The following is an 8,968-nucleotide window of genomic DNA, read 5'->3' on the forward strand; positions in this document are numbered from 1 at the left end:
TCGAAATTCATGTACTTCTTTTTCTTTTTCAGAAAACATTTTTCATTTAAGAAAGGTGATGGATTCATAGGACATTCATATCTTTAAGACATAGACACTTAGATACTAGTGATCATATAGTAAAGACACAAATATAAATAAAACATAAAGCATAATAAACGAAAAACAGGAAAATAAGAACAAGGAGATTAAGGAACGGGTTCACCTTAGTGAGGGTGGCGTCTTCCTCTTCTTGAAGAACCAATGGTGCTTTTGAGCTCCTCTATGTCTCTTCCTTGTCTTTGTTGCTCCTAATAGTTTTGTGGAGGGAAGTGCATCCCTTGAGGCATTAGTGGTTATGGAAAAACAAAAAAGCAATGCTTTTTCCACACCAAACTTAGAAGGTTTGCTTGTCCCCGAGCAAAAGAAGAGAGAAAGTAGTAGAAGAAGAAGAAAATGGAGGAGATGGGGGAAGAAGATGTATTCGGCCAAGTGGAAGAAGAGAGGGTTGTGTTGTGTGAAAATGAAGAAGGAAAGGTAGGGATCCTGTGGGGTCCACAGATCCTGAGGGGATCCTGTGGGGTCCATAGATCCTGTAGAGGATCCTGTGGGGTCCACAGATCAAGTGGGGTCAAGGACTTAACATCCCTGCTCCAATTAGGCGTGTAAAACGCCCTTGCTGTGCAATCCTGGCATTTAACGCCAGACTGCTGCTTGTTTCTGGCGTTAAACGCCCAAATGTAGCCTGTTTCTGGCGTTAAACGCCAGCTTGGTGCTTGTTTCTGGCGTTAAACTTCAGACAGATGCTTGTTTCTGGCGTTTAAACGCCAGACTGCTCTCCTCAAGGGTGTACTATTTTTAATGCTATTTTTCATTCTGTTTTTGATTTTTCAGTAGCTTTTGTGACTTCACATGATCATCAACCTAATAAATCACGAAATAACAAAAAGAAAAGAAAATAGATATGATTAAATAACATTGGGTCACCTCCCAACAAGCGCTTCTTTAATGTCAATAGCTTGACAGTGAGCTCTCATGGAGCCTCACAGATAATCAGAGCAAGGTTGGAACCTCCCAACACCAAACTTAGAGTTTGGTTGTGACCTCCCAACACCAAACTTAGAGTTTGAATGTGGGGGTTTTGTTTGACTCTGTATTGAGAGAAGCTTTTGATGCTTCCTCTCCATGGTTACAGAAAGAGAACCTTGTGTCTTATAGTTTGCAATGTCTGCAAACCACAGAGCTTCCTGAATAGCAAACAATTGCTCATCGGGAAAGGTTTCAGAGATCTCAGTAGGAGGGAGAGATGCTCTTGCTACTGGTTCTATCCGGGACAGGTGATCAGCTACTTGATTCTCTGTCCCTTTTCTGTCTCTTATTTCTATATCAAACTCTTGTAGAAGCAACACCCATCTTATGAGCCTGGGCTTTGAATCCTGATTTGTGAGTAGATATTTAAGAGCAGCATGGTCAATGTACACAATCACTTTTGATCCTACTAAGTATGATCTAAACTTTTCAATGGCATAAACCACTACAAGCAGCTCTTTTTCTGTGGTTGTGTAATTTTTCTGGGCATCATTTAAAATGCGGCTAGCATAATGAATGACATGCAGAAGCTTGTTATGCCTCTGTCCCAGTACTGCACCAATGGCATGGTCACTGGCATCACACATTAGTTCAAATGGTAATGTCCAGTCTGGTGCAGAAATAACTGGTGCTGTGACCAGCTTAGCTTTCAGAGTTTCAAACGCCTGTAGACACTCTATGTCAAACATAAATGGCGTGTCAGCAGCTAGCAGATTGCTCAGAGGTTTAGCAATTTTTGAAAAATCCTTTATAAACCTCCTATAGAATCCTGCATGCCCCAGAAAGCTTCTGAATGCCTTAAAATTGGTGGGTGGTGGTAATTTTTCAATTACCTCTACCTTAGCTTGATCCACCTCTATTCCCTTGTTCGAAATTTTATGCCTAAGGACAATTCCTTCAGTCACCATAAAGTGACATTTTTCCCAATTTAGAACCAGGTTAGTCTCTTGGCATCTTTTCAGAACAAGTGCTAGATGGTTAAGACAGGAGCTAAATGAGTCTCCAAATACTGAGAAGTCATCCTTGAAGACTTCCAGAAATTTCTCTACCATATCAGAGAAGATAGAGAGCATGCACCTCTGAAAGGTTGCAGGTGCATTGCACAGACCAAAAGGCATTCTTCTGTATGCAAATACTCCAGATGGACATGTGAATGCTGTTTTCTCTTGGTCCTGAAGATCTACTGCAATTTGGTTGTAACCTGAATAGCCATCCAAAAAGCAGTAGTATTCATGACCTGCTAGTCTTTCTAGCATCTGGTCTATGAATGGTAAAGGGAAGTGATCCTTCTTGGTGGCTGTATTGAGCCTTCTGTAGTCAATACACATACGCCACCCTGTAACTGTTCTTGTAGGAACCAGTTTATTTTTTTCATTATGAACCACTGTCATACCTCCCTTCTTAGGGACAACATGGATAGGACTCACCCAGGAGCTATCAGAAATAGGATAAATAATACCAGCCTCTAGTAACTTAGTGACCTCTTTCTGCACCACTTCCTTCATGGCTGGATTTAGCCGCTTCTGTGATTGAACCATTGGCTTAGCATCATCCTCCAATAGGATCTTGTGCATGCATCTTGCTGTGCTGATGCCATTAAGGTCACTTATGGACCACCCAAGAGCTGTCTTGTGTGTCCTTAGCACTTGAAGTAGCGCTTCCTCTTCCAGGGAATTTAAAGCAGAGCTTATGATCACCGGAAAAGTGTCACCTTCTCCCAGAAATGCATATTTCAGGGATGGTGGTAATGGTTTGAGCTCGGGTTTAGGAGGTTTTTCCTCTTCCTGAGGAAGTTTCAGAGGCTCTTTCAATTCCTCTGAATCCTCCAGATCAGGCTGGACATCTTTAAAAATGTCCTCTAGCTCTGATTCAAGACTCTCAGTCATATTGACCTCTTCCACTAGGGAGTCAATAATATCAACGCTCAGGCAGTCGTCTGATGTGTCTGGATGTTGCATAGCTTTGACAAAATTCAACTTAAACTCCTCCTCATTGACTCTCAGGGTTATCTCCCCTTTTTGGACGTCAATGAGGGTTCGTCCAGTTGCTAGGAATGGTCTTCCTAGAATGAGAGTTGCACTCTTGTGCTCCTCTATTTCCAGCACTACAAAGTCAGTATGGAAGGCAAATGGCCTAACCTTGACAATCATGTCCTCAATTATGCCTGATGGGTATTTAATGGAGCCATCAGCAAGTTGAAGACAGATCCGGGTTGGTTTGACCTCTTCAGTCAAGCCAAGCTTTCTAATGGTGGATGCAAGGATTAGGTTGATGCTTGCCCTAAGATCACATAAAGCTGTCTTGGTGCAATTACCCTCTAATATGCATGGTATCATAAAGCTCCCGGGATCTTTAAGCTTTTCTGAGAAGCTTTTCAGAATGACTGCACTACATTCTTCAGTGAGGAGAACTCTTTCAGTTTTTCTCCAATCCTTCTTATGACTCAAGATATCTTTCATGTACTTGGCATAAGAGAGTATTTGCTCAAGTGCCTCTGCAAACTGATTCTTTATTTCAAGAGTCCTGAGATAGTCTGCAAAGCGAGCAAATTGCTTATCCTGCTCCTCTTGGCGGAGTTTTTGAGGATAAGGTATCTTGGCTTTGTACTCCTCAACCTTGGTTGCTGCAGGTTTATTTCCTACAGAAGTGGTTGGGAAAGCCTTTTTAGAGGGGTTGTTATCAGTACTTGTGTGTGTCTGATCCCTCACTGGCGTTTGAATGCTAGGGTTGGAAGCTTGATTGGCGTTGGACGCCAACTTCCTACCTATTTCTGGCGTTTGAACGCCAGAACTGAGATTCCATTGGGCGTTTGACGCCAGCTCCTTGCCTGTTCCTGGCGTTTGAACGCCAGAACTGTGTGTGGGTTGGGCGTTTAACGCCAGCTTTGCACCATTTTCTGGCGTTTGAATGCCAGAGTTATTCCTCTCTAGGCTCTTACTGTCCTCAGAGGGATTTTGGATAGTATTTTGCTCATCCTTTGTCAGTTGTTCTTTTCTTGGCTTTTTGCTGCTCTGAAGTGAGGTATTTAATGTTTTCCCACTTCTTAATTGAACTGCTTGGCACTCTTCTGTTATTTGTTTTGATAATTGCTGTTTTGTTTGCTTCAACTGTACTTCCATATTCATATTAGCCATTCTTGTATCTTGTAGTATCTCCTTGAATTCGGCTAGCTGTTTTGTTAGAAAATATAATTGCTGATTGAATTCAGTAACTTGTTCTGCAGGACTGAGTTCAGCAGTTACTGTTTTAGCCTCTTCTTTCATGGAAGACTCACTACTTAGGTACAGATGCTGATTTCTGGCAACTGTATCAATGAGCTCTTGAGCTTCTTCAATTGTCTTTCTCATGTGTATAGATCCACCAGCTGTGTGGTCCAAAGACATCTGAGCTTTCTCTATAAGCCCATAATAGAAGATGTCTAACTGCACCCACTCTGAAAATATTTCAGAGGGGCATTTTCTTAGCATCTCTCTGTATCTCTCCCAGGCATCATAAAGAGATTCATTATCTCCTTGTTTAAAGCCTTGGATGTTCAGCCTTAGCTGTGTCATCCGTTTTGGAGGGAAATATTGATTCAGGAATTTTTCTGACAGCTGTTTCCATGTCCTTATGCTAGCCTTAGGTTGGTTATTTAACCACCTCTTAGCTTGGTCTTTTATAGCAAATGGAAACAGTAATAATCTATAGACATCCTGATCTACTTCCTTATCATGTACTGTGTCAGCAATTTGTAAAAATTGTGCCAGAAACTCTGTAGGTTCTTCTTGTGGAAGACCGAAATACTGGCAACTTTGCTGCACCATGATAATGAGATGAGGATTCAAATCAAAACTACTGACTCCGATGGAGGGTATACAGATACTACTCCCATATGAAACAGTAGTGGGGTTAGCATATGACCCCAGAGTCCTTCTGGACTACTCATTTCCACTAAATTAATTAATTAAAAAGATTTGAAAAAGATGTGGGTGAGGATTTTCAAAAGAAAATGAAGAAGGAGAAATTGGTTAGGAAGTTTTGAAAAAGATATGTTTTAAAATTAGAGATACTTGTAAGAAAATAAAATAAAATAAAAAAAAGAAAAGATGTGAAAAAGATTTTGATTTTAAGATTTGAGATTAGAAAAGATAAGATAAGGTAGGTAAGATAAGATAAGAAATTTAAATTAAAAAGTTTTGAAATTTAAATTTTAAATCTAAAAATTAAATTTTGAAATTTTGAAATTTGAAATTTGAAATTTTGAAAATTGAAATTTGAAAATTGAAATTTGAAAGTTGAAATTTGAAAATTGAATTTTGAGTTTTCGAAAAAATCAACAATATAAGATAAGGATTTGAAAAAGATTTAAATTTTGAAAAGATTTGATTTTTAAATTTGAAAATTAAATTTTGAATTTTAAATTTTGAAATTTGAATTTTGAAATTTTGGAAGTTGAAATTTGAAATTTGAAATAAGATAATATAAAATTCTGAAAAAGATATGATTTTTTTTTGAAAAAAAATTTTGAATTTTGAAATTTTTAAAACTAAGATAAGATAAAATAGAAATTTTAAAATAAAAATCTGAAACTCTTATGTAAATTTCGAAAATTAACTTAAAATAAAGAGAAAAGATATTTTTTTTTGAATTTAATGAGGAAAGAGAAAAACAATAAAATGACACCAAACTTGAAAATTTTTAGATCTATGATCCTGAGTTTTCGAAAATTTGAAGAGAAAAATAACTAAAAGACACCAAACTTAAAATTTTAAGATTAAACAAAAAGAAAACACAAGAACAACTTGAAGATCAAGAAGAACACAAAGAACAAAACTCAAGGAACTCAAGAATATAAAAAGAACACCAAACTAAAAATTTTTAGAAAATTAAAAATAAATTTTTGAAAATTAAAGAAAAATAACAAGAGAACACCAAACTTAAAAATTTAACACAAGATTTAATCAAAGAAAAATTATTTTTGAAAAGTTTTGAAAGGAAGATACCAAAAAATTTGAAAATTACTGTAATTAATAAACACTGAAACTCAAAGAAGCAATAGTTACCAAAAACATAAGCACAACGCTCTAACCAACTGAGTTATGAAAGAAAGAAAAAATAATATTTTCTTGAAAAACCTTTTTGAAATTTTTGAAAAAAAAATAGAGAGGGAAAATAGAGATAAGAGATTCAAATTTAATGACTCTAAATTAAAAAGATAAATTTTTTCTAATCTAAGCAACAAAATAAACCGTCAGTTATCCAAACTCGAACAATCCCCGGCAACGGTGCCAAAAACTTGGTGCACGAATTTGTATATGTCAATGTCAATATTACTATTTCTTACAAATTCGCACAACTAACCAGCAAGTGCACTGGGTCGTCCAAGTAATACCTTACGTGAGTAAGGGTCGAATCCCACGGAGATTGTTGGCTTGAAGCAAGCTATGGTTATCTTGTAACTCTTAGTTAGGATATAATATCAATAATAATTTTTAGTTTTAATTGTAAAAAGTCAAAGGGCATAAAATAAATACTTGTTACTCAATAATGGTGAATATGTTGGGGTTTTGGAGATGCTTTGTCCTCTTTATTTCAGCTTTTCTCTTGTACTCCTCTTCACACACGCAAGGCTCCTTCCATGGCAAGCTGTATGTAAGGTGTCACCGTTGTCAATGGCTACTTCCCGTCCTCTCAGTGAAAATGGTCCAAATGCTCTGTCACAGCACGGCTAATCATCTGTTGGTTCTCGATCATGTCGGAATAGAATCCCTTGATTCTTTGGCGTCTGTCACTACGCCCAACAATCGCGAGTTTGAAGCTCGTCACAATCATTCAATCCTTGAATCCTACTCGGAATACCACAGACAAGGTTTAGACTTTTCGGATTCTCAAGAATGCTACCAATGGATTCTAGCTTATACCACAAAGATTTTGCTTACGGAATCTAAGAGATACTCATTCAATCTAATATAGAACGGAGGTGGTTGTCATACACATGTTCATGGATTGAGGAAGGTGATGAGTGTCACGGATCATCACCTTCTTCATAGTGAAGCGCGAATGAACATCTTAGATAGGAACAAGCGTGTTTGAATGGAAAACAGAAGTAATTGCATTAATTCATCGAGACACAGCAGAGCTCCTCACCCCCAACAATGGAGTTTAGAGACTCATGCCATCAAAGAGTACAAAGTTCAGATCTAAAATGTCTTGAGGTACAAAATAAATCTCTAAAAGTTGTTTAAATACTAAACTAGTAACCTAGGTTTAATGAGTAAACTAAGATAGATAGTGCAGAAATTCACTTCTGGGGCCCACTTGGTGTGTGCTGGGGCTGAGACTTAAGCTTCTCACGTGCCTGGGCTGTTTCTGGAGTTGAACGCCAGGTTGTAACCTGTTTCTGGCGTTGAACTCCAGCTTGTAACCTGTTTCTAGCGCTGAACGCCAGACTGCAACATGGAACTAGCGTTGAACGCCAGTTTACGTCGTCTATCCTTATTCAAAGTATAAACTATTATATATTTATGGAAAGCCCTGGATGTCTACTTTCCAACGCAATTGAGAGCGCGCCATTTGGAGTTCTGTAGCTCCGGAAAATGCATTCCGAGTGCAGGGAGGTCAGAATCCAACAACATCAGCAGTCCTTTTTCAGCTCGAATAAGATTTTTGCTCAGCTCCCTCAATTTCAGCCAGAAAATACCTGAAATTATAGAAAAACACACAAACTCATAGTAAAGTCCAGAAATGTGATTTTTAATTAAAAACTAATAAAAATATAATGAAAACTAGTTAAATCATACTAAAAACATACTAAAAACAATGCCAAAAAGCGTATAAATTATCCGCTCATCACTGACTTAGCAACCATAGTCTCTGATCTAATTAAAACCACTCAAAGTTTCATGACTGAAACAAGGTCCTCCATTAGAAATTTGGAGGTACAAGTGGGTCAACTGAGTAAGAAAGTTACTGAACTCCCTCCTAGTACTCTTCCAAGCAATACAGAAGAGAATCCAAAAGGAGAGTGCAAGGCCATCACCATAACCCACACGGCCGAACCTGGAGAGGAGGAAGAGGCAGTGATCTCCACTGAGGAAGACCTCAATGGACGTCCACTGGCCTTCATGGAGTTCCCTAATGAGAAACCATGGGAATCTGAGGCTCACATTGAGACCATAGAGATTCCATTGAATCTACTTCTACCATTCATGAGCTCTGATGAGTATTCTTCATCTGAAGAGGATGAAGATGTTACTGAAGAACAAGTTGCTAAGTACCTTGGAGCAATCATGAAGCTAAATGCCAAGCTATTTGGTAATGAGACTTGGGAGGATGAACCCCCATTGCTCATCAAAGAACTGGATGACTTGACTAGGCAAAGATTACCTCTAAAGAGACAAGATCATGGAAAGTTCTCAATACCTTGTACCATAGGCACCATGACCTTTGAAAAGGCTCTGTGTGACCTAGGATCAATCATAAACCTCATGCCTCTCTCTGTAATGGAGAAACTAGGAATTTTTGAGGTTCAAGCTGCAAGAATCTCATTAGAGATGGCAGACAATTCAAGGAAACAAGCTTATGGACTTGTAGAGGATGTCTTGGTAAAGGTTGAAGACCATTAAATCCCTGCTGATTTCATAATCCTAGAGACTGGGAAGTGTATGGATGAATCCATCATTCTTGGCAGACCCTTCCTAGCCACAACAAAAGCTGTGATTGATGTTGACAGAGGAGAATTGGTCCTTCAAGTGAATGAGGACTCCCTTGTGTTTATAGCTCAAGGATCTCCCTTTGTAATCATGGAAAAGAAGCATGAAAAGTTTCTCTCAATGTAGAGTCAAACAGAGCCCCCACATTCAAACTCTAAGTTTGGTGTTGGGAGGCCATGCTCTGAGTATCTGTGAGGCTCCATGAGAGC

Source organism: Arachis ipaensis, chromosome B10 (assembly GCF_059453495.1).
Source record: "Arachis ipaensis isolate K30076 ecotype BB chromosome B10, ASM5945349v1, whole genome shotgun sequence".
NCBI lineage: Eukaryota > Viridiplantae > Streptophyta > Magnoliopsida > Fabales > Fabaceae > Arachis > Arachis ipaensis.